The sequence below is a fragment of the Alligator mississippiensis genome, chromosome 5, assembly GCF_030867095.1.
Source record: "Alligator mississippiensis isolate rAllMis1 chromosome 5, rAllMis1, whole genome shotgun sequence".
Classification (NCBI taxonomy): domain Eukaryota; kingdom Metazoa; phylum Chordata; order Crocodylia; family Alligatoridae; genus Alligator; species Alligator mississippiensis.
Genome location: NC_081828.1, coordinates 115,244,355 through 115,269,613, shown reverse-complemented (window position 1 = coordinate 115,269,613; position 25,259 = coordinate 115,244,355).

Here is a 25,259-nt window from a genome sequence, read left to right as displayed (position 1 = left end):
TTCGCTGAATCAGAATCAGATCTTCAGTTTCAGATGCGACTGAATCAAATTGGGACAATGATCCAAATCAGTGAATTGAATCACTGACCCCTGAATTGGGCCAAATCCGAATCTGAATCCGAATCAAATACTTCCCACTTAGCACACGCCAAATAGAAACCTCAACATTTCTCTTGGATAGTGCAATTGATTATTATGGATTAAGTCATACAGTTTAACAGATTATTACTGTACTTCATGCAAATTGCACTGAAATCTGCATAATTCTCAAGTGCCCAGTTCCTGTTGGTATGATACTTAAGTGGAAAGGAACACTGCAAGGCCAATAGGATTCAGGATTGAGAGAATAATTCATAGACAACGTTTCATTTCATTCATTCTAAATGAAAGTGTTTTCCAAAATAATTTGTACTATATGCCAATTAACTTTAACAAACGTATTCACCATTTAAATGAAGGAGTCCAAAAATCAGTACTACAAAACTACATTTATATGTATAACCAATGGTATATTTTCTATTCAGGATTCTAGCTGGAGTGCAAATTGACTTAGCTTTAGTTGCAGCCATATTTCTCTTCTAAGGCAGCTACCAAATTTCACTATTTGGGGATAAAACATTTCCAGACCTGGACTCTTTTGAGAAGGAATTTTTACAAAGTTTGGGGAGGAATGATCAATATTTTGGATCAGATTCTTAAAATATTGTTCCTGTTGGGAAGTACTTCACTGCATACATAATGCCATTCTTTTCAATAGAATCACTTTGTCACTGAGGTACAGGTTTCCCTCACCAACCGTGGAGGTTCAGTTCCTGAAAGTTCCCATGGGTGGCAAAACCATGGTTGGTAAGACAAAAGTTTTATGGGAAAAATGGGGTTAGGGACTTGAATATGAATAATAAAGGAACATACGGTGTATAAAAATCATTTTTATTTACCTTTAATACAGGGGTTGTCAACAGGGGGTACGCACACCCCTAGTGGTATTTAGACAGGTCATAGAGGGCACACATTGGTAGGTGGGCACGAAGCATGCCTTGGGCACAGTGGCAGGGTCTCCTCGATGCATTCACCTATTACCTGGGGGAGGGGAAAGAGGAGGGACATACCAGGCACCACCAGACCCTCACAGCAAACTACAGTGCCTCCCTTCCCACACCTGTCTAAACAGCGGTGGGGGGGAGGGGGGTTGTGCCCACCACCAGAAGCACATGATTGGCCAGTCAGCAGCCTATGGAGCCACAAACAGCCATAGGAAAGTGGTAAGGTGTGTGGCAGCTGCCACATGTGAGCACACCCCCACCCAGCACTGCCTCTATGCACACCTCCGGGAGGTCACAGTTGGTGGGCTGACAAGTGGCCACAGAAAACCATGGTTACTCAAAACTGTATACTGTGGTAGCCAAAATGGTACGCAGAATATTAAGCATGGATACTCAAAACCATGGTTGGTGAGGCAAACCTGTACTATTCAGTGCAAGTGAGGGCATCAGACAAAGGTTACTTTGTGTACAAAAGCAGTGAGCAAAAAAACATTTGTCTTATAATAACAATGTTTGCAGCTTATATTTGAATAGATCTAAAAGGATTATAGGAAAGTAGGGCTGGAAGGGACCCTATGAGATCATCTAGTCCAGACCCCTCCTTGAGGCAGGATCATCCCTGACTAAACCATCCCTGCCAAGCGTCTGTCTAATCTGGCCACGAAAATTTTCAAATATGGAGATTCCACAATTTCTCTAGGCAGCCTGTTCAAATGATTGACCACCTTCACAATCAGAAAGTTCATCCGAAATATCCAACCTAAATTTTCCTTGCTGTAGCTTGAGGCTTGTACTCCTAGTCCTGTACCCTACAGCTACAGAGAAAATCCCTTCTCCATCTTCTCTATCATAAATCTTTGGGTATTTGAAGATTTGGATCAAATCTCCCCTCAGTCACCTCTTCTCTAGGATAAATAACCCTCATTCTTTTACCCTTTCCTTATAAGCAATGTCCCCCAGGCCCCTGATCATATTTTGTTGCTCTATGCAACTCCTTCCAAAAACTGGCTATATCCTTCTGGAAGTGGGGAGCCCAAAACTGGACACAGTACTCTAAATGAGGCTTCAGTAGTACTGAACAGAGCAGAAGAATCACTTTCCCTGATTTTCTAGTGACTTTCCTGCCAAGTGACTGATTCTCAAGTGACTTTTCCTGCATGACGCCTGCCAAGTTTCAAGGAGATAAGTGTAGGGGTTTCTGGGAAACTGAACCTCAAGGTGCTGACAACCAAAACTTACGTCACGTGTGTGTTAAGGCAGAGCATGTTGAAAACAGCAGGCATGGTTGCCCCTGCTGAGGCCATGAAGTCTGCTATGTTTCAAGGAGATAGGTGCAGGGGTTTCAGGGAAACTGCACTTTGCCACAGAGCAGGGCCCCTAGAGATGGCAGTGATACCCCTAGGGCCCTGCAACCATGCCAGCTCCGCCCTGTGGGTGCCTTCTCTTCTTGCCTACCACCACGTCTTATTGGAAAAGATAATAGATAAGGAGGCTACCCTCAAGCTTCAGCTCAGTCAGGGTCCTAATGGACCCCACTAAACCCTATGAGTTCTTGGACCCCTTGCTGGGACCCACTCTATGTAGGTGCCTCAAAGGGACACACTAAGCTTTATAACATGCCCCATGCCTCACAGATAGTATATCTATATCATCTCTGTAATGAGGTCTCGGCCTCACTCTACCTTCCATTGTCCCTGGGCTCGCTATGCCCCTGTTGCTGTGCCGTCACTGCTGCTGGGGCCTCTACATGACATGGTAGTGTGCCCTGATGAGGTCTCCTCCTCCTCTACAGCCTGAGTCTGGTCCACCACTTTAAATATCAACAGGTAAAGCAGCAGTGTAGCACTAGCATCTCAGGCAGCAAAACTGTCACAGAGCCTTTCTTTCCTTTCCTGCAGGAGCTCCTTCTCCAGCAGCTGCCAGATAACTCTCCCTGCCAGCCCCAGCCTGAGGGCTTAGATGGGCCCAGGACCCTGCCTTCTTCTGGTCAGCTGACAGGGGACAGGTACTAGGGGTGTAGGTTGTAGCCATGTTGGTCTAAGGACATGGCAGACAAGGTTCTTTGGATCAATCTGATATCTGCAGTTCATAGGCTCATCTGTGAAAAGTGGTTTGTAAATTCAAACAAGCACTGAACCTTGCTAACCTCATCACCAGAAGCCAACTTCCTACAGCCCAAAACACACCGAATGGATCCCAACCATGCCATGACAAGACATGCAAAAGCTGCCAAAAATATCTCTAGTATGAAGATATCTTCACAGTACATATCTTCATTAGGGTACCAAATGCCCTGATGGAACATACATAAGAGACACCAAGCGACAACTGCACACCAGAATGAGCGCACACTGAAAATCTATCAAAGAAAGAAAACCCAACTATCTCCAATCTCTCAGGCCTGATCCTCAAAGGGAATTTACAAACCACTTTTCATAGATGAGCCTATGAGCTTCACTTCATCAACCTCCTGGATACAAAAACTCATGGACTCAGTATAGATTTTGGAATTCTGACACACTATACCCTGTTGGACATCTTACTTTCCAGGTACCTCTCCAATTTTACCTACTACATCCCTCTTCCCCCACCCCAGCCTGTCCCTCACCTCCTGATGCCTCCATTTCCATTTTCACTAACTGGCTTTCTTGCCTGCATTGCATGCCAGCTTCTGGCTTCCTTACTATTCCTTCCATCCAGGAAAAGCACAGAGACCAACTGTAGGTGCTTCCTTAGCCTGACGAAGGATTTTTCAACCCAAAGGCTGGCATCCCAGGCAGCTAAGCTGAGCTCACCGGGAGCCTAACAACCCCACTGCAACCAGCAAGCCTCAGGCCTGTCAAAGATGTGATGGGCCTGGACTTTCCCAAGCCAGGACTGTGCATGCATGTGGTGGCTGGAGGTTACAAGGCACCTTCTACCCACCTTTCACCAGGGAAGTCCTCAGTCCTGGCATTTCCTGGGGCTGCCGCACTACCAGCAGTCCCACCAGGCTTCCTAACCCTGATTCGTGTAGCCAGATGGAGTTCAGTTGTAGCCTTGGCTTCTCTAGTTAGTTCCTTGCAAGTGTAGACCAGTGCAGTATACTCCTCCTTAGTGGTGTTTCCTGTCTTCCATCCTTTATATAACTCTCCTTTTAGATGTAGGAGGTCCATGAGTTCCCTGTTAAGCCAAGGGGGTGGCTGAACCCATTTACCACCTTTCCTATGGGCTGGGATGGACTTGCCTTTTAGGATTGCTTCCTTAAGGAGCAACCACTCATCCTGATCTTCCTTCCCTGTGGAATCATGGCCTCTCAGGGCCTCAAGAACAAGCCTCCTGAGCTTATGAAAGTCAGCTTTCCTAAAGTCAAGTACTACTGCATTGCTGGTTGACTTGCCAGCTTTGCAAAGGATAGTGAAAATGATCAACCCATGGTCACTGTCACCTAGCTTCCCTTTGATTCTGAGGTCACTAATTACATCATCCCCTTTGACCAGTAGCAGGTCCAGCAGTGCCTTGCCTCTTGTCATCCCATAAACTTCTTGGGACAGGCAGAGCTCATCTATGCATGTAAGGAAGCTTTGCAACATATTAGATTTGGCTGAGTGCTCATCCCATGAGATTTTCGGGTAGCTGAAGTCTCCCATGATGACCATGCACTGAGAGCATGCAGTCTCATCCAGTTCCCTGGTGAATTCTTGGTCATGCATATGTTCCTGGTTTGGAGGTCTGTAGTAGACTGCTACCATTGTATGCCCTTCACTATGTCCCCTTTGTATTCTAATCCAAAGGGTCTCCAGTCATCCTCCTTGGGAGCCGATCTCACCTTGTAGGGATGTGTAGCTCTCCTTAATATACAGAGCTACACCCCCACCCCTTTTTTCAGCATGATCTCTCCTGTACAGGGTATAGCCATGTATACCAGGAGTCCCATCATAGGAGGAGTTCCACGAAGTCTCTGTGATCCCTATGAGATCCTAGTCATTTTTGTTTAACAGAAGGACCAGTTCCTCCTGTTTATTCCCCAAACTCTTAGCATTAGTGTACAGGAAAGTAAGTGTGCCATTGAAGGCCCTAGGCTTCCTTGTACTCATGGAGAAGCTCTGTTCCTGGGCTGAGGTAGGAGTGGGTTCCCTTGAGCATCCTAACCTGCTGATTTTATAGTTGATGCTTGGTGAGCTTGCTCTGGTGGTTGTCCACCCATACCCCGGCAAGCTTAGTTTAAAGCTTATTATTCCATCCCAAGTGTAGGACTTTGCACTTGTCCTTGCTGAATCTCATCTGATTCATTATGGGCCATTTCTCTAGTCTATCCAAATCTTTTTAGATCCTAGCCATAAGCTCTGAAATGTCTGCAACTCCACCAAGTGGAGTGGTATCATCTACTCAGCATGCAATCCCATAATCCAAATCATTATTAAATGAACATATTAAACAATACCAAACCAAGGAAAGACCCCTGGATAATCCCACTTGATACCAATTCCTAACTGGGCATTGAGCCACTGACTTCTTGTTGAGACAATGATACAAAAAATTATGTATCCACCTTACAGTACTTGTATCTAGTCTGTATTTCCATAAATTGTTAACGAGAATGTCATGGGAGACGGTGTTACATGGCTTGGTACAAATCAAGATACATTGCAGTCACCACTCTCCCCATATCCACACAGCCTGAAAACTTATCATAAAAGGAAATCAGATTGGTCAGGAATTACTTGCTCTTGATATATCCATACTGGCGGTTCCTGATCCCTTTGCTCTCCTCTGGGTGCTTCACAATAGATTCCTTGAGGACTCGCTCCATGATGTTTCCAGGTATTGAGGTGAGGCTGACTGGTCTATAATTCCCCAGATCCTCCTTCTTCCCTTTCTTAAATATGGGCACTGTATTTGCCTTTTTCCAATCACCCAGGACCTCACACAACTTCCACAAGTTCTCAAAAAGGATAGCTCTGAAATTACCAATGGCTCTGAAATTACCTCAACCAATTCCTTCAGTACCCTACTGTGTATCCCAGCTGGCTCTACTGATTTGAAAGGATCCAGCTTCTATCAGTAATCCCTAAACTTTTCTTATAGTACTCTAGGCTGTTTGTCTCCTTCTCTACCTTTGCTGCCAAGTGCACTCATCATCTGGCAGCTACCCCTATTTTTGAAGTCTGAAGTAAAAAAAAGCATTAAATATTTCAGCTCTCTTTGTCAGATATAACTACATTGCTTTCTACATTTTGTAAGGGATCTATAGTTTCTCTGGTCTTCCTCTTACTTTTGACATACTTGTAGTATCCCTATTTTTAGGGCCTTTTATGTCCATTACCAGCTGCATTTGAAACTGGCTTTCCTGATTTTCTGCCTGAATACGAATGCAAGATTCTTCCATGGTACTAGGACCAAGTATCCATATCTGCTAGGATTCCTTTTTGAGTCTGAACTCACTGGAGAGATTGCTGTCTATCCATACCAGTCTCCTGTTGCACTTGCTATTGTTATTGCTTCAGGATATCTTGCTCCTTTGCCCTTAGAAGGGCCTCCTTCAAGTATAGCTAGCTTTCCTGGACTCCTCCTTCCTTCATACTTGCCTCGCAGGGAATCCTATTCATCAGCTCCCTGCATTTGTTAAGGTCTGGTTTTAAGTTCAGTGTCCTTATTCTGGTGCTTTCCTTCCTTCCTCCCCTTATGATCTTGAATGCTATCGTTTTGTGGTCACTGTCACCCAAATTATCCTCCACCTTCATATTCTCAACCATCTGTTGTCTGTTTGTGGTCAGTAAGTCAAGAAGAGATTTCTCCCTAGTTGGCCTGTCTGCCATCTTTATCAAAAAGCTGTCCCCTACATACTCCAATAATTTGCTACACCACTGAAATAAAGGCTAAGTACATGCATGCCTTCTTGCAAGCTATCAAAAAACTTAGGTAGAGTTATAAAAAGTAAATATACACACTGGTAACCTATATACACATAGCATGTGATTTCAATAACAGAACATGACAATATCCTCACATTGCATTGCAATTGCATATGACCAAAACAATTGGTGCAAGCTTAGTTTACAGAAGACATCTAAAAAATTCTATCTTATTCCATCTGTAGGTGCATATGAAATAAGGTATGGTCCAAAAAGAAAAAAAAAAATCAAGGATTTACCAAAGATAACTGAATAATTGTATCTTAGTTTTTGAGCTATGTAGCATGAAATGCAGGGTTCTCTGTGTACTATCAGCAGTATCAACATACAAGCAGAAACTATCTATATCTGTTTCTTTAGAAACCAAAAATGAAATGGGCAAAATATAACAAACATAAATGTTTACCTAAATCTGAAGTGAGTGCAAACATTTTCTTCTTCATTCCAATACATTTAATCAGGGATTTTTTTTCTGTGAAATGTTTAGACAAAAAGGGGAGAAAATTATTAACAGAAAACTAAACTGTCTGCAGCCACAGCTTGAAAGTTTATTTTTTAAACCAGAACTTTAAAACCTTCTGTAAGATCATAGATCTGTAAGCAATAACTTCCATTTGTTTGAAAAAAATATTTTCCTTCAAAGGTTTCAGTGGAATTTTTCAACCATCCCTTGTTTTGATATTCTCCTTTCTTTGGAAAGTGATTTTTAAACATTTTTTAAAAAGGAAGATTTGAAGGTTTCTTGGTTTACACAGTAAAGAGGTGGAAAAAATAAAACCTCCTGAGAATTAGGAAACTTTGGTTTAAATTTCTGATCTGATCATATAGAAAGTATATTTTTATAAGGTTTCCCACCTCTCAGGAAGTTAAAGGGTCTCTGACCAAGTACCTATTTAAGTAGTCTCTATGAAGTAGAACAACATCATTATGAAAGAATTAGGGCCCTCTTTGCAACATACATTATATTATGCTAATTGGGGCATTTCTTCTGGGATGTGGGTTCAAACACTACTAGAAATCAGAGTGATCTGAAGTCAGGTGACACATTCTGGGCAAGTGCCCTGACTGCTGGTCTATTAGATATAAAGATAAGGTGGAATGGAGATTACAGAGGCACCTGCTACCACATTTTCCCGATTGCTTAAGAATCTAGTGTTTCAGTCCATCGGATTTTCTTGAAAACATGTTCAAAAACAAAATGTCTTAAACTATTGAAACAATGTGTTTCAGAAATGTTGGAACAAACTGAACCATTTCAACATGTTGAAGACGCAATTATTTTTGTTTCAGCTGAAATTAGCTGGCAAAATTCAACTCAAAATTCACAAAGGTTTGGCCAACCCAAGACTGCTTGATTTAGCAAAGAAACATTTCACAAAAATAAATAAACAAGTAAAATAGACAAACACTGGCAAAGCTGCATTACAGCTATCCTCTATATCCTCCATAGAGATCCTCATGGAATAAGAATGACTACTCAAGCTCAGGGTAGATAGAGAATTGTTTTAGCTCTAAATGAAATTGGTACTTTTAATTAGCATTTAGGTCCTTTCATTTTAGCTATAGAATTGCAGATGGTATTCCATGATTCATTAAAGACTCTCCAGTAAAGCACAGGCAAATGTCTTACAGTAGGCAACAATATTAACCACAAAGACCACCATCAACCACAAGGTTCCCATTAGAGGAGATTCATTAGCTCTTAGGCTTGTTTGAAGTATTCCTGTAGAAGGATTAGCCACAAAAGCAAGAGTGATTCATTATTTCTGACTTGGTGCTCACAGACATGCATGAATAAAGCTCATATTACTTGAGCTAGAATTCTCCTTTATTATGACATATACCATTGTAACAGACAATTTTGCTGCCTTAAATGAGAAAAGTCTATATTTATAAATCTTGTAGGCCATCTTATTTCCATATATTTCATAGACTTTAGGGCTGGAAGGGACCTCAGGAGATCAAAAAAAACCCAGGCAAGTGAAAATAGGTATGACTGATGAAAGTCACTAAGCCTATAATATGGGTAAGCATCAGGGAAGCCTATGGGGATCATAGATTTCATAGACATTACGTCTGGAAGGGACCTCGGGAGATCATCGAGTCCAGCCCCCTGCCCCAGGGGCAGGAAGTCAGCTAGGGTCAAAGGATCCCAGTAAGATAAGCATCCAAATGCTTCTTAAAGGAGTCCAGAGTAGGTGCTTGCACTGACTCTGGAGGGAGTCTATTCCAGGCCATGGGGGCTTGGACAGTAAAGAAGTTTTTCCTTTTTTAAATTAAAATAATACAAATATAGCACAAAGAAAATATAGGTTTATACAGATTAAATACAATTTCTCACTAAAAGGAATGTAAATCTATCAGACAATTAGGGCTCAAACCAGAAATGTATTTAGCCACCTACTACAAGAGATAAGTGCCTATATACCCTTTTGGGTTTGTCTGCTAGAGAAGAGTTCTTCTCAGACATTGAATTTTAAAAACCTAGCCCATCTGAATCCTAAGTCCTGTACCTCCTCTTCTTTGGGTGCTACAAAAGAGTTCCAATGCTTTTAAAAGTGCTTGAACACTTGGAAATCATAACTGACGACCTGATGTCTCTGACATGTTGTCAGCATTATAGCAGCTGAGGTTAATGTCTTGGAACTCAGCAGACAATTTAACCAGGCATTAATATCTATGATATAACCCCCATTGCTTTATAATATAAACTCATAGCAGCAGCCAGTGTGATAGGTAATTATCCAATTATCTCTTGGATCCAATGCACACAGTTTCTCTTTATATCTTCTTTCCCTTTGCTTGCTGTGTGGCTTTTGGCCGACTCATAAAATATGTGACTCAACTACTTGTCAGCATGGTTTTTATGAGCTAAGAATAATGGAGTAGAAGCAGGATTGTCTCAAAAGTAAAATCTTAACTGATTACTAATTTTTGGAATAGTGTTTGATGTGGAGATGGCAGGAGGCAGTACTGTACGACTCCTGATAGTTAGACAGCCTGTTTGAAAACCCCTCCCAGTTGCATTAAGACCAGAACAACTACAAATCAATCAATTAATTTTCCTGCTTTCCCTTTTGCTAAGTTTTTTCAGCACTGTGGTATGAGGAATTAATTGGAAACAGATTTGGATTGATATTCCTTCTACCTTGTCTACCATCATTTAAGTTGACAGGCCAGTAATGTCCAAAAGCTCCCAACCTAATCAGGTGTTCTATTGTCCTTGATTTTATGCCGATACATATGAAGATAGAAAATATGCCACAAGCAGATGCAGTCTAAATCCAACAAATATTTACTGCCTAGTAGTCCCACAAAAGTTAATGGCACAATTCACACATGCACAATATTCAGCAAAAGTTTGCGTCATCTGAGCCTATGAAAATAAATGATATGTATAATGAGAACTAACGTACAATCATATCTACAGCTTTTTTATGCACACATTGATTTTCAGTCTTTTAAAATGTAAAAGATAGACAGCTAAATCCATCTTCCTATGCAGCTGTCATTACCTGGCTGACTGAAAATGTGTCATTAATTGAAGAAGCTTGAATAGAAATTTGTGATGGATAAAACAATCAAAGATCTCACCCCGCTCATTGTACCAATGCAGGCCCATTCCCTACTGTATCTTTTTTCCTGTCCTTTGTCCTTAGTGTCTTCAGTACAATTAATCAAATAAAAAATGCAAAATTTTAATCTTTTAAAATGCCAACAATCAACAGATAAATTCAACACAGTGAATAATCTGGTCAACTTTGATCTCATATAATCACACTCCTCAGGATGCTATTTCTCAGTCAAACTGATCTTATTATTTAAAGTAATGTCCTGGTTTTCCACTACTCAGACATCACAATAGTTGCACTTAAATTCCTTTAACCACCCTAAGCAATTCTAATCTTTGATTGGTGTTATTGCTTTTAGGACCACTTTTTTAAAAAGACTTTTTTATCATGTGGGAAAACCACTGCCGTCTCTAAAATCATAGTTCTTTAACTTACTTCTTACATCATTCCTTAATATTTATGTTGCTCTGCTCTGAATGTTTTGCATCGACTGATTTTTCTAGATTTGAAAAGACTAGAGAGCACTTGAATAATGGGAACATTTATTTAAAGAAATGCCAAAATTCAGAACAAATATTATTGGTAAAGGATCCAGATGGCAAGTACCCAATAACTAACAAAATAGGCTATGTGCAGCCTACAGTTGTGCCTATTATAGGATGCTTTGGCAAATACAACTTAACTATTGCCCCACTTTACTCGACACCACAATTCTCCATTCTAGGAATTTAGAAAGGAAACTCCCTTGGAAATGTAGGAGCTCAAAATAATCTTGCAAGGGCTATCCTTGCACCTAACCATGGCAAATGATCCAGTTTGGGTACCAAGGGTTCAAACAAGTATTTGAGAGAGACATCCACTGTCAAAGAATCCATGTTGTGTGATGCAGGGTTGGCCAACCTGTGGCATGCATGCCACAGGTGATACAGGCAGTTTCTATGTAGCATGCAGCAGACTGGGGAGGGGACAGGCAGCACAGTGACAAATAAGGCAGAAAGCAGAGAAGATGACTAGGCAGGAAGCAGAAATTAGAGCAGCAGATTGGGTAGGGAAAGGAGACTGGAGTGGCAGCCATGGAGGTTGAGGGGCTAACTTGTGGCACACCTGCCAACAAGGTTGGCCCCACTGGCGTAGCCCATACAAATTAAACTATATATGATTTGTACACAGCTAGACTAGTAGTTTCATCTAGAGCTGGACAAAATTTTGGGAATGCCAAAGAACAAAAATATTGTTTGTGTTTGGGCAGGGGAAGGGTAATTCCCAAAGTTTCTAGTGAACTTTTCCTGTTTTCTTTTTCAGCTGTAACCTCTTCATGTAGCTTCCATTTAGGCAGATCTAAATGTGTTCTGAGTTCTCTAACTTGCTACCTTTTCTTCAGACCTTCCCTCAAGGTCATATCTACTTAGTGGCCCCCTCTGTCACTTGGCAGAAGTCATGGAACAATATCTCAGAACTCCGCCTTTGGCAGAGCACATTCATTCCAAATGTGGTTCACAAGCACAATTTATACTAGTTGAGTGCCAGGTCCGGCTGTTTCAGCTCTTCAGTTATAGATCAACAACACTCTTCCCAACCATTTCTCCAACTGACTCATTCTGGCATCTCTCCCCCACCCGGGCTTTTAGAATCAAACCCCCCAAAGATGCTAAAAACAACGAAGTGACCTTGTCAAAACCCATGTCTTTTTTTTAGTGTCCCAGAGTGACACTATCAAATTCTACTACAAAATGAAGACTGGCTGAAAGGCCATATATAATATTTGTTGTATGGAGAAATGTATAAAATACAGTTTTGTATGAAAAATTTTAGCAACAGATATTGGTAAATTACACATTCCACATTCTCAGAAATTCTTGTACTAGGACAGGGAACTTGGACCAACACATATGGCATACTGCGAAATAAGGCAAATGTACACAACTGGGGTTTTTTTATATTAAAAAGGCAGTGATATGCATTCTCCACTTCTGCAGGTGGGATAGAACTCAAAAAAAATATGTAGACACACATCCTATAGAAGTAAGAAACCATTAATGCTGGACTAAGGGATATAACACAAAAATCTAGCTGAATATCACAGTTCACACATTATAAGCAATACTAATCACTAAATTAACAGAACAGTGATTGTCCTCAGATGTGTTCAGTTTTTAAGTTCTAATAAATATCTATCAATCTATTTTCTTATTTCTCTTCTGCTCTTTTTTAACCACAACCAAAGAAATGCACCACTGCCTTGCTCTGTATTAACTAGGGACTGTATTTTGTAACTAGGATGAACCTATTAGCATACACAAAAGTTAAGCAAACATTACACAATGAAAAACATGCAGTACCAATCTAAACAAGACAAGAATTATATTCCCCTCACACCAAACATTTCCATCCACCTCTCTTCTGCTGTATTTCATTCTAATCTGAAACATTTGCAGTCCAGCCTTGAGAAGGGATGTTTGCAATCATAATATCCACTGTTCTTCATGCACATAAGAAAAACAAAACTAAAATTGTTCCAACTCAAATTAATCTTCTTTGATAAAATAAAGCATCTTTTTAATTAATTAAATTTATTTATGCTGGCAAAATCATCTTATCATATGATGGTTAATATATTCATCCTGTTGTCTCTGCTTGTTTAAAGTCAGTACTGTAGCTTGTGAGCTATTAGCTATTCTGATTAATCTAATTTTAAAAATCAAGCCATTCCATCATGCTGCCAAACAAACATGTTGAGATGTAATATAAAGTAAGATATTTGTGATATACAAGAATAAAGAGATAACTAGTCCTGCCTTAAAATTTGTATTATTGAGACATGCTCATTTATTCATTATTAAAAGCCATTTTCAGTGAAGAAATTGATCTTACACCCCAAAATTCAACACACCTACCTTTTTTAAAACCTAGCCAATTTTCCTGGTCTTTCTCAGCAATGATTGCATGAGAGAATAGGTTTATCCTGAAAAGTGTGACACAAATTGTACAACTTGGGAGATGTAAGGGCTCGGTTTCCTAATTTTGTGTGTTTTAAACTTGGATGCAATAATTCCAAAACTACTTTAAGAAACATGAAATTTAGTTTAAGCTACTGGTAACTGTGGAACACTTTGACTAAGGGCACTGACAGATGCGCAACTCCCCACTAACCCATGGCACTTCACAGAAAGTGCCATCAGTTATAGCAGCCCCCCATCAACCCAACAGACATTCACTATTGGGTTAGTGGGGTTAAGCTCCACTTCAGAGCTGATCCAGAAGAAGATGCATGTCTATAGCATGTCTTCCCTAGTCCCTGCTCCCTGCCAGCTCTGGTACCGTCTGCAGGATCAGAGGGGAGAGAAGGGGGGATGGAGCTCTGGGCTGGGGTTTGCCCAGCCTACACTGGAGGGGAGGGGGTGTAGATTGGAGTGCAGGGCTTCAATACCACCCTCCCCGCAGTGCAGGCTGGGTAAACCCCAGCCTGGAGCTCCTTTGCCCCCTTATCTCACCTCTCATCCTGCAGACACCACCGGGGGTGAGGCCCACTCCAGATCAAACAGAAGTTAATGAAGGCACTCTGCTTTGGAGCACTTTCATCTGAACTCTCATTAAATGACGGTTAATTTGTCATGTGATTGGTCACTTTTAAGAGCGCTATGCAGTTGTGCACTTCTGTCCAGACACAGCTGTAGAGCACTTTCAAGGGGCCAATCATATGAAAAATGTCACTTATGGCAGCACCCTAAGCGAAAGAAGTTAGAAAGATTAATTATTTGTAGCCATATTGATCATTCTCCACATTAGAGTACCCTGACTCCACAAATAGTCCATTGAACTCAGTGACTCTTCTCATTGAATAAAGTAAAAATCTAGCCTTACAACACATTTTCAGACCTGATAGAAAAAGTGCACCCTTACTTGTTTCCCTCCCCCCAACTTCAAATTCAGGTATTTGTGGAAGAGAAAACACAGGCAGATTTTGGACAAAAACCTCTTCTTCTTTTTTTAACTAGGAAAGGAAAGGTTTTAAGCAGTGCAACATTTAATCTATAGTTGGGTGCTTATATAAATTCCAATCCCTTCTTTTTCTCCATGGGGTGAGCTCCCTGCTCAACTACATCTCCCAGTTGCACCACAGTTAAACCAAGTACACCTCTCGCTGAATCACTGTGCTAAATCATAGGAACTACTGGCATTCATTATAGGGTTAGTTGGTCTGGGATAGCCAGAACAGAATTAAGCTGCTGCTTTCATGGAGCAACACAGCGATCAAAAACTGAACAACCTTTAGGTTTGGATGTTACATATTTCAAAGAGAAACCAGTATTTTTCATAAAGCAAATAATGTTGATAAAAACCTTTGTTAAAACCCTCAGTTTTCCAGTGAAAATCTGTTTTAAGTAGTAATTTAATATGTAGGCAGTAGTAATTTGAATACAAAATGCTTAAAGTTGTCTGACTTAGAGTTCTTGGATGAAACAGCAAATCACTCAAGGTTGGACATGTTTGTAACAGAAGAAGGATGACCCAAGCAGTTAAAGCACTACCCTGAAACTTAGGATACTCTTGTTCAATCCCCAGTTCTGACACAATTTTTGGTTAATTTTGGGTAAGACACAAAGGACTTAGAGCTAAAAAGGAGTTAAGCATCTCACATGGCTCCAGCATTTAGGCACCATTGGCTGTCTGCATGAACAGTGAAATGCGCAGTTGTTACTGTACAGCATCATTGCTGCATGGCTTTTTCTGATGCTACTGTGCAGTAGCAATGAACTATTGTACAATAGCTCATTACTATCGCTCAGTATCATCGCCACATGGTTAGTGCCTGACAACGCTACTGCACAGTAGCTTGGTGCTGCTGCACAGTAGCGTCTCATGTAGATACACCCAATGAGATGCCCAGTACCTTTACTCAGCTGTTGTTTAACACCAAAGGAACCTAAGCTTCCTGAGTACCTTAAGTTTTTGATGATAAAATTCTCCAAGTGCTAAGTTTCTACTGGAAAGCATGTGCAGATCTATTTAAATCCACTAAAGACAAGAGACAAGACAAGTTTTTGAGTCAGCATGCACATATTTCATCACTAGTTGAAGCCTAGTTTCATGTCTCAGATCCATCTCTCTCATCTTTTGCCTAACTCCAAGGATATGCTTACACGTTGCAAGTAGCATGTGCTAACATTAAAAAATTTTAGGTCAGTGTTAAACTCAGCATAAGCTGCAAGCAGTTGCACATTCAGGGTTAAAACCTTCTGATCTGTGGCTAGAAGGCTGGGAAGCAGGGACATGGCTAGGAGCCTACAAGCTGTTCTGTGCCTGTCCTGCTCACTAGCTCTCCAGCAACAACACACACATGCATACATGCACTCCCTGTCCTCAGATGTGCCTTTGAATGCCAAGCAGGGGCAGCAATGGCAGTGAGGGAGAGGTAGGGGAGGGGGTGAGAGACAACCCTGAGTGCAGGAGGCACATGGAGCCCTGGACCAGTCAGGAAATGCTCTTCTTACTGCTGACAGCAGTGGCAGCAGCCAGAGGAGCATGTGCACACACTCCTCCCACTATTGCTTGTGTGGCTGTGGGGGTTTTTCCTGTCTGCTCCTGGGCCCCAGACACTCAGGGATGCCCCCTGCCCACCCCCGGTCTGCCATTGCCGCTCTCATGCCCCTGCTTTACTGTTTGGTGGCAAACAGGATGATGTGTGTACATGTGCACAAATGTGCTGAGTGCACTGGGGCTCTGGTTATGTATGTACCTGTGTGTGCTGGAACTTCATGTATGTGAGTGTGTGAGAATGCCCTGCCAATCTTCCCTGCAGCCCAGCAGTTCCCTCTCCCCATTCCCCTCCTCTCCCATTTCACGCACACCCCTGTCTTCCTGCATCCTGGCAGCTTCCTGTCCCTCTCCCCCGACTCGCCACCCTCTGCTTTGCAGTCCAGCTTGTCATCTGTCATCCTGGGGGCACTGGAATCCAGGAGGGCAATTAGTCCACCTGAAAAGGGTGCTCTCCAGGGATACTGGAGGGCAAATTGGTCATTTCATCTCTGTGGAACATTTAGAAGTTAAGTTAAAATGTGCTGCCTAACATTGCACAAACCTGCACCTCAAATGACATAACTTTAAGATGCCTGGAGGGTATTTAGCACTTGTTAAAGAACTTGAATTTGAGTGTTCAAGTTGTAAGTGCTCTTAACACAAACTAATTGGAATCTGTAATCTCACCTCAAGAGATGCTCAAGGCTAAGGTCTCCAAGCAAAGAGAAGTGGCTCACTAAGACCTTACCACCTCCTCAGTATTCCCTATGGGACTCAACAGTCAGCTTGATGGCTCATGAATTATTTTTTTTTCGCATCTAATATTGTGTGTCATACACAGAGTGCTCATGGCCAATTCAGGGCTGAGAATTCAACTGTGGTAGGGATTCTAAAAATTAGATTTTGCAATGCTGAGCCTTGTAGTGTTTGCTTCTTCTGCTCCTTGAAATAGGGAGGGTCTTACCCTAATTTACAGGGGTGTTGTGAGGATAAATGCACTGGTGATTTTTAGTTGCTCAGTTCCTATGGTAACTGTCAAGATTTTTTGCAGATGGTTGTGCAACCCAATTGGAATAACAATAATAATAGATGGCCAGTAGGAGATAAAATGATTATAAAATCAATATAATAAAAAGCAAACAATTTTACAAGACTGTGCATATGTATTTCAAGTGGAGACAAGAAAGGAGATTGAATACTTCATGTACTCTCTACAATTAAGTTTATGGGTGTTTTCAATTTATGAAGTAATTCTGGGAGCTCTGACAAGTAGGGGATATAAAGTGAATGTGTTAGGCTCTGACCATATTTGAAAGCTATGCAATCTAAGCAAATACAGACACACACAGCCAACACTGCAATAAACCATCAATAAAAAAGAAATTAGAGAACATAACTTGATCATTTGGGGCAGTAGTGCTCTATGTTTTAGCTGTGAGCCAGAGGACTGGCATGGGCTGATTTATGTCAAATTGGATCTCATGTGACAGAATTGGGCATGCATGCCCAGCCCCACATATCAGGATCAAGCCTTAGGGCCCCAAACCACCTCTGCCTAGCTTTGTACACTGGGAAAGGTGCCACCTTCCCCTGGCCCTGCATACTGGAAACCAGTCCCAGGGCCCTGCGCTGACTCCACCTGGCCCTGCACACCAGGAAATGGCCCTAGACCCCCATATCACCTTCCTTATGCCCCAGCCCCCAGACCTGTGGGAAGCCCCTCAAGCCAAATGATACAGCACTAGGGGACAAATCTGATCCGTGGGTCAGGGGATGAGCACCCCTGCTCTGGGGCAATGCATTTTTAGGAAAATGTTGAGAAACTGAAGAATGTCCAAAGGTAAGTGACAAAGAAGTTGGAATGCAAGCTGTCTGAGCAATGACCATAGGAACCAAGTACATTTAGTTTGAAGAAAAGGAGATTAGAGGGTACATGATAGCCATTTTTAAACCTCTGAAAGGTTGCCATAGAGATAAAAGGAAAACCTTGTCTTCCCTTGCCCAGAGGTCAGGACAGGAGGCAATCAGATTAATCTGTCTAAAAAAGCTGTAGACTTGCCTTCACTGGACTCTTAAGCATCTATTTGGGATGGCTTAGGAATGAATGGCAAAGCCTACATTTTTTCAGGGGGTTACATTAAGGTGATCTTAACCATATGATTCTAACCCTGCTAATCTTAAATTGTTGATCATACCAATGATCAATGGTATGATAGATAGATCATGTAAATGCTGCATACAAGCATTGTGGTCTCAACGTACTTACATCATGGTGGACTTCACAACAGAAATTACATTTTCATAACGTGCTTTACATATGGTTTTCACCAAGCTCTGAATTACTGTCAGAAAAACCAAGCACCAAATCAATAACACTTGAAGACCTCCCACAGGTTAATTAATGGGAAGACAGATCTCTCTAGTCCACAGTTAATGTATGCTGGGTCAAATCAATTATGCCCCTGCATCCACTGACTTACAACTTTAGTCAAAATTCTGATTTAAGTAGTAGAGTTATACAAGGGATTAATTTGCTCCAGTGGACAGAATGAATCTTTTCAGTAAGAACAGCAGAATTTGAATCAAGAAGATTTTCTTGTCTGCAAACTCCCTGAAGTGACAATTACCATATTTACTCAAAACCAAAATAAGTCTCCCTCCCCCTTGCCAATTTTTAGAAGGAAGAAAAAAAGCCTCATCTTGGATTTGAGTACTGGCCCGGGCATTTGGTTGCTCAGCTTCAGCCCTGGACTTGAGACTGAAACCAGATCTGAACCACCACCTGCCCAGATGGAATGGCTTGCTTGTCAGAGGTAGGGGATCATAACCCGGGGAGCAGAGGGGAGACCACAGGGTAGGGAGAAGAATGTGGGAGACCCACATGTGTAGCTCAGAGGGATTATGGAGAAGACCACACCATCATTCCCCATCCCCCCACCCCAGCTGCCTGTTCTCTCCCTGCCTTCTTCTCTGGCTCTCATCCCTCCAATCCTGACCTGGCCTGCATAGGAGCTGCCACCTCTTCTCCCTGGCTGGGCTGGGGACTGGCTGATGCTGCTGGTGCTGACTGTCCCTGGGGCAGAGTTACAGCAGAATGTAAGAGGCAGGGAGTTGGCAGGGGTCAGGCAAAGGCACAAATGGGCAAGGAGGCCCATAGCAGGGGGCTCCGGTGGGGCCAGACACCAAGGAAAACAAGCGGCACAGGGACGGATACAAAGGACAGCAGACAGGTAGAGCAAGGGACAGAGGACTGGCCCCTCACCAGCGGCAGCTGAGTGGGGAGGGAAATTAAGATGACCTTCCACTAATTAGATTCTATACTTAGAAAATTATAACACATTTATCATTTTCCTTATATACAATGTAATTATTGGAGGGTAATCCTAAATTTGAAGTTGCCTGGGATTCAAGTAAATATGGCAATTACCATGATTATTAATAATAATAATTATTAACAATTACTACTAATAATGGACTTACAAAGAAGGCAAATCATGTGGAACAAAAATATTATACTGTTTAAAAAAAATAGCATTTCACTGATAGAATGATCATCGGCGTAATTAATAAAAATATCTAGGTAGATGAGGGTCTGCAAGGTAGGTGGAGGCATGTGGGTGTGGGTCTTGGCACATGGCTCTCTCACTGAGACTGGGTCTAGGGCTTGTTGGGTATGCCCCCAGTCCAGAGTAGCATGAGGGTTCAAGGTTGTATGAGGGTTCATATCAGGATGTTTCAAAACAGAGGATCTTCTCTAACTTCTGTCTGTGCTGCCTCCCAGCTTGTCACTGCTTTCAGAAAGGTGGGGGGGGGTCGAAGAGTGAGGAGGAAGTTCAGTCTCAAGTTTTTCAGCCCCTGCTGAAGGGTGTGGCAGGTGTATTGGTGGCCTCCTGAGGTGGGGGGTGGGACTCCAATTCACCCACCTCACCCTCCAACTGGGACTGAACCCCCCCCCCAAGACTGAGCTCCCTTTCTTTCCTTTCCCCCCACCATTCTGAAAACAGCCAGGGCTGGCAAGGAGCTAGCAGGGAGGAGGGGCCATTGCTAGGGAAAACCAACTGCAGCCAGCAGCTAGATTCCCTTCCCCCTGGAACCAACAGTGAACTTCTGTTTGGTCCAGGGGATTATTGTAACTCAGAAAGCTTCCTGTAGAGCTTTCTCAGTTACAGCAGGGAGCTGCACTTCTGTCTGCACCCTTAGATTGCCCTAAAAATGGCCACCCAATCTAACTTAGTTCACCCAGGTATGGACCTTACACTAGGTAGGTGGATCTACATGCAAACTGTACAGATATTCAGGATCAGTCTAAAAATGGCCGACACAGTCTAAGTTAAGTGCACCTCCTAGGTAGTCTAAATTAGCTCAGGCCTGGTAACACCAACCTAACTGAACTTCTGTAGTTACCAGCACAGCCCCAGGGCTGCAAAAGCCCAGCTGCTGGCCACAGCCCTGGGGCTGTGCTTTCCTTACCCCCTCCCTACCACCAGGCTATTTTTAGTGCCCCAGCCCTATCCTCCCCACCCCCCAGATGGACAGCACCCCTCCCTAGTCCACCAAACTCTCATCCAACAAGTGTTTGCTGATGCTGGGAGCTGAGGAAGTAAGTTGGGGTGAATGGTGGAACAGGAGGGATGGGGCAGGTAGATTTGTCAGTGGGAGTTGTTGGTCTGGGAGGTGTTGGGAAAAAATAGTTCCTGGTGCCAGGGTGGGAGAGGGAGCCCTCCACATCATTCATCCCCCACAAACCCCCTTTGTCCAAAACATTATCAGACCCTACCAACCCCACCACAGACACCACCTGTCCCCCTTATCCTCCAATCTCCCCTATGGACTGTGCCAGCTCCCCAAGCTTGCTGATTTTCCCTGTGGATCCACTTGCCCCTCTGATTCTGCTGCAGATCACTCCTGAACCCCCACCCCCGCCCGAGCCTGCTTGCCTCCCGATCCCCCAACTTCCCTGCTACAACCCTCCATTGTCACTCACCTTAGATTAGGTGGCTATTTTTAATGCAATCTAATCTCCTAACCTGCCTAAATGTCTGTACGTAACCTAACTGTTGTGAAAACTTGTACGGCTAGCATTTCTGCCACACTAAACTCAATTTTAGCAATCTAAATGTAAGGTTTGCTCACACCCCAAGTTGGTAGAGGTGAGTCTACCAGTATTTGTCAACATAAAATCCAAATTCCTGTTCCCTTAAGTTGGGAGAATCTGAATCTATCATAGGTTGCTGTTGCTGCCACTGTCTGGGAGTTAGTGTGAGGAAATTTCCAGAGGTTATGACAGATGCTTCCAACCTGAAAAGTTAAACAGTGAAGGAACAGGGAATTGCAACTTATCAGTGATATATAAGACAATAGAATTGCATATTTTATAAATAACCCTATAGAATCTATAGCACTTAAAATTGAATAGTAAAGTGCACAAAATTATCTGAGACATACAACTATACCAAGGCAAGTATAAAAAATAGTCTATAGATCATATACATGAGGGGGAGGGAAGGAATGCCATAGAGAAAATGGAGCAATAACACATTTTTTCTTCTTGTTATCTTTCACATAAAGAAGTTCAATGGAATGCAAGCATAGGAAAGAAAAACACCATGGAAACCATCTTTATATTGAAATTATGAAGGGCAAAAGCAGTTGTACATCTCCCAGTTCCCAGAACTGGTAATACATTTTCTCCAATAACACTCCCCATGTTTGAGCAGAAATAGCTGTGCATGTACATGGATGGGATGGGCTATAGAATCTGTGTGTCACATCATGCCTTCAACATGTTCATATGGATGCAGTCATGGAAGGTAACACCAATTTTTCAGCACAAATAAAGACATAGGTCGGTAGAAAAAAACAAAACTAAAAATAACCCAAAACTCCCTTCCAGAGGGGAGAGAGAGAAAAAAAAAAGAAGTGACAGGGAAGAGGAACTACAGACAGAAATTCCTACTAGATTGTCTATGGTTATTGAAAATGATGGGAGAGGGAAGGTGTAAGGGAACCAGAAAGGTTTTTTTATGATAGATGTGATACAAGGGGCCTTGCGTGTTGCACTGCCTGCCAGGTGTGTAGCCCCTCCCCTCAACTTGCCTGCCATGACTTGTTGTTATGCTATAAAGAGAGAGGGTTCAGTGGAGATCTTCTTGGGAGGGCTTCCAGGGAAATGGCAGTACTCATGATTTTGGCGCGATGTTCCACGGGGCTCCGCCTCCCCTACATCCCGTTCACTCACCAACCGGATGGGCATCTGCACAATGGTGGTTCAGCCTTGCGGGCTTGCCCACAGCTTGCTTCAGGAGGAATCCCACATCCGAGTGGGCTCAGTTGGTACTTGTACCTCTGGCCTCAATGCTTAGCCTTCCCTCCTTCGAGGCTGTCAGGCTATCTAGGCATGATGTCATGCCTACTGCAATGCCTCCAAGTGGGGTGCTTTGTTCTTACACTGCTTCTCTCTCTTTGATTTTTCCTTTTTTTTTCCCAAAAGAAATATACTCCTGGGGAGGAGAGGGATGTGGAGCTGCCTCCTTTCCCCCAGTCTCCTGCAGGGGGCTCAAAGGCTTCCCCTGCTCTGCCTCCTGCAGGGGGCTCAAAGGCTTCCCCTGCTCTGCCTGCTGGTGCTGTGCCAGCTGTGCTGCTCCTCTCCCATGCAGGAGCCTAGCACCTCTGGCGTGCTGCACCCCAGTGCTCTCTCTCTCCGACTCTTATCCCACCTGGGTTCTGGTGCGCCTTTTAAACTTTTCCGTGGTGGCCGGTACAGCCTCCATGATTGGTCCAGCTGTTCCCCACCTGGGAAATAGCTGATTAAACAGCTGGCATAATGCCAGCTCGCACGGCCACAGCCATGGCCGCAGTCCTTGCTCCTGCTCTGGCTGCCCAGCAGAAGCTAAGTTTTCCCTGCAGGGGGGCTGTTTCTGGGGCTTGGGGCCTGCAGGGATTACCCTCTCCTCTTAGGGGGCCTGTGGGGGTGCCTCACCACCACAATAGAATTTAAAACATGCTGGAGAGGACAAGAGGAATTTCATTTAAGAGCATGAAACAGGGGAAAGACAGAAGAATGAAGAAACTTCTATACCACAGGCTGTCAAGAATGAGAAAGAGACCAAGAAAAAAGCAACACTAGCTATTATTGAGGTGAGTGAAGTCACACAGAAGGATTTGGAATTGAGAGAGAGAGAGAGATGGCATTTGATGTCGCTGGCTTTGACAGGTTGTAAGGAGATAGTGAGAAGCAAGACTTGAGGAAGAGAAGACAATGAGGAAAAAAGCTTGGGAGAGAGAACCAAGACTAAAGATGATATCTGACACAAAGTAGGCAAGGATATGGTCAAGAATATGTTGGTAGTAATGTAAAGATTTTAGAGCGCAGAAGGATTCATAAAATGAAATCACTGGAGGAAGGAGGGAAAGAAGATGGAAGAATGTGACAGACTGAGCAGAAGCAAAGAACCCGAGAATCAATCATTGTTAATACAATAAGAAACCTAGCAAGGTTATAAAAGAGTTGGCAATGAGAAGGATGTGGAAGTTAAGACAAGCCTTCAGTGCAATAGAAGTCAAATAAAAGTACCAATAAAAGTCAAATGGAGAAATGGTGAACAGCAATCATTTCTATGAATTTGAAACTAACAGACAAAAAATGAAATTAATACATATTAAAAACAGGATTAATCAGTCAATGCAAATCATGTATTACAGGATGTGTAGCAGAGCCCTATTCAAAATTCATCAACGGACTCCCAAACCTGCACGTACATGCGGACGACCCCTGGGGCTGACAGATGCCGTCCAGTAGCCACTGGGGGTGGGGGGGGAAGTCCCATGAGAGTCAATGACCCCTGTATTGGGCAAACCTGAAAACTGGGGAGTCACCAAAGTCTGCCAAGGACAGATAAAAGGCAGTGAAAAGTGACCCTCAGTGGCGCCCTCTTGATCTCGATCTCCAACTCGACCAGACCTGTCCAGCAAGAAGGACCAGCTGGCGACCCACTTCTGGAGGATAACACCACGCTGAAAGAAGCCTCAACTGGCCATCGACGGCAGACTCCAGCGCTTGTAGGATAGGTATACCTGACTCTGTAGCCTGCTACTGTGTGTGTGTGTATGTGTGTGCATGTGTGTGTGTGTGGGGACCAGCCCCAAGGTTTATGATTACAGTGTTTCAATCTGCCTAATAAACTAGTATTTTAAGGATCCCAAGTTGGACATTTGTAGCCAACATTATTTGGTGGAGAACGCAGGCATTATTCTAGGCTTATTAGCGGATTGGTAACTGGGGAGACTGTGTCTCCAGATAGAACCCACATCCATGAAGGTGGGTGGGCAATAGTCACCCAAGGAGGTGGATTAGGATTTAGACTCACCCAAGGGGCTGGGCAGACTCAAGGAGGGTCTGGATTTAGTTGTCACCCAAGGGGGTGGATTAGGATTTAGACTCACCCAAGGGGGTGGGCAGACTCAAGGAGGGTCTGGATTTAGTTGTCACCCAAGGGGGTGAGCATATCTCAAGGAAGGGATTTGGTTGTAAAACTTCAGGGGCAGGGGCAGAGTTGGTTGGGAGTGCAAGGGCTCAAGGAAACTGAGAGGCTTGAGGCATGTTGAGGAAAATGTCTCTGTTTAGGAAAAAAACCCCTAAGGTTGGAGCAGGAGGCCAAGAAGATAAGTGGGTATGGAGGGAGGAAATTTCCCCTCTCCATAGGGAGATTCTGAAGGGTGGACCCAGCCCATGGAGGGAGGATGTGTGCACCCCAGGCTTTTCCATAGGGGACATTGAATCCCAATTTGAAAGATTTTGCCTTTGTGAAAAACCCTCGGTTCAAAGGCAACACAGTGCCTTGGTCTGGCTGCTATGGCATGCTGTAAAAACAGCAGTTGAGGAAAAAGCTCAGCGAGCCTCTGAAATTGAGGAAAAGGAGGAGCTAATCCAAATTCTAAAAGATAGATGTATTCAATTGGAAACCAGTAATCAGACTCTAAAGGGGTTGTCTCGGAACTTGGAAAATGAAAATGAGCAATTGAGAAAAATAAATCAAGACAATGCCTGACAATTGGAATTATTGGACCAAGAAAAGGCTATCCAAGAAGCCTTGCAAAAATTGGTAAAAACAATGGCTAAAGACCAAGCCGAGAAGGGAGCCAAGGCCAACCATGGCCCCTGTCTAAATACCATTAACCATTTAAAAAAGGAATTCCAGGAGCACAGCCTGCAAGTAGCAGCTGTCATCCGGGGA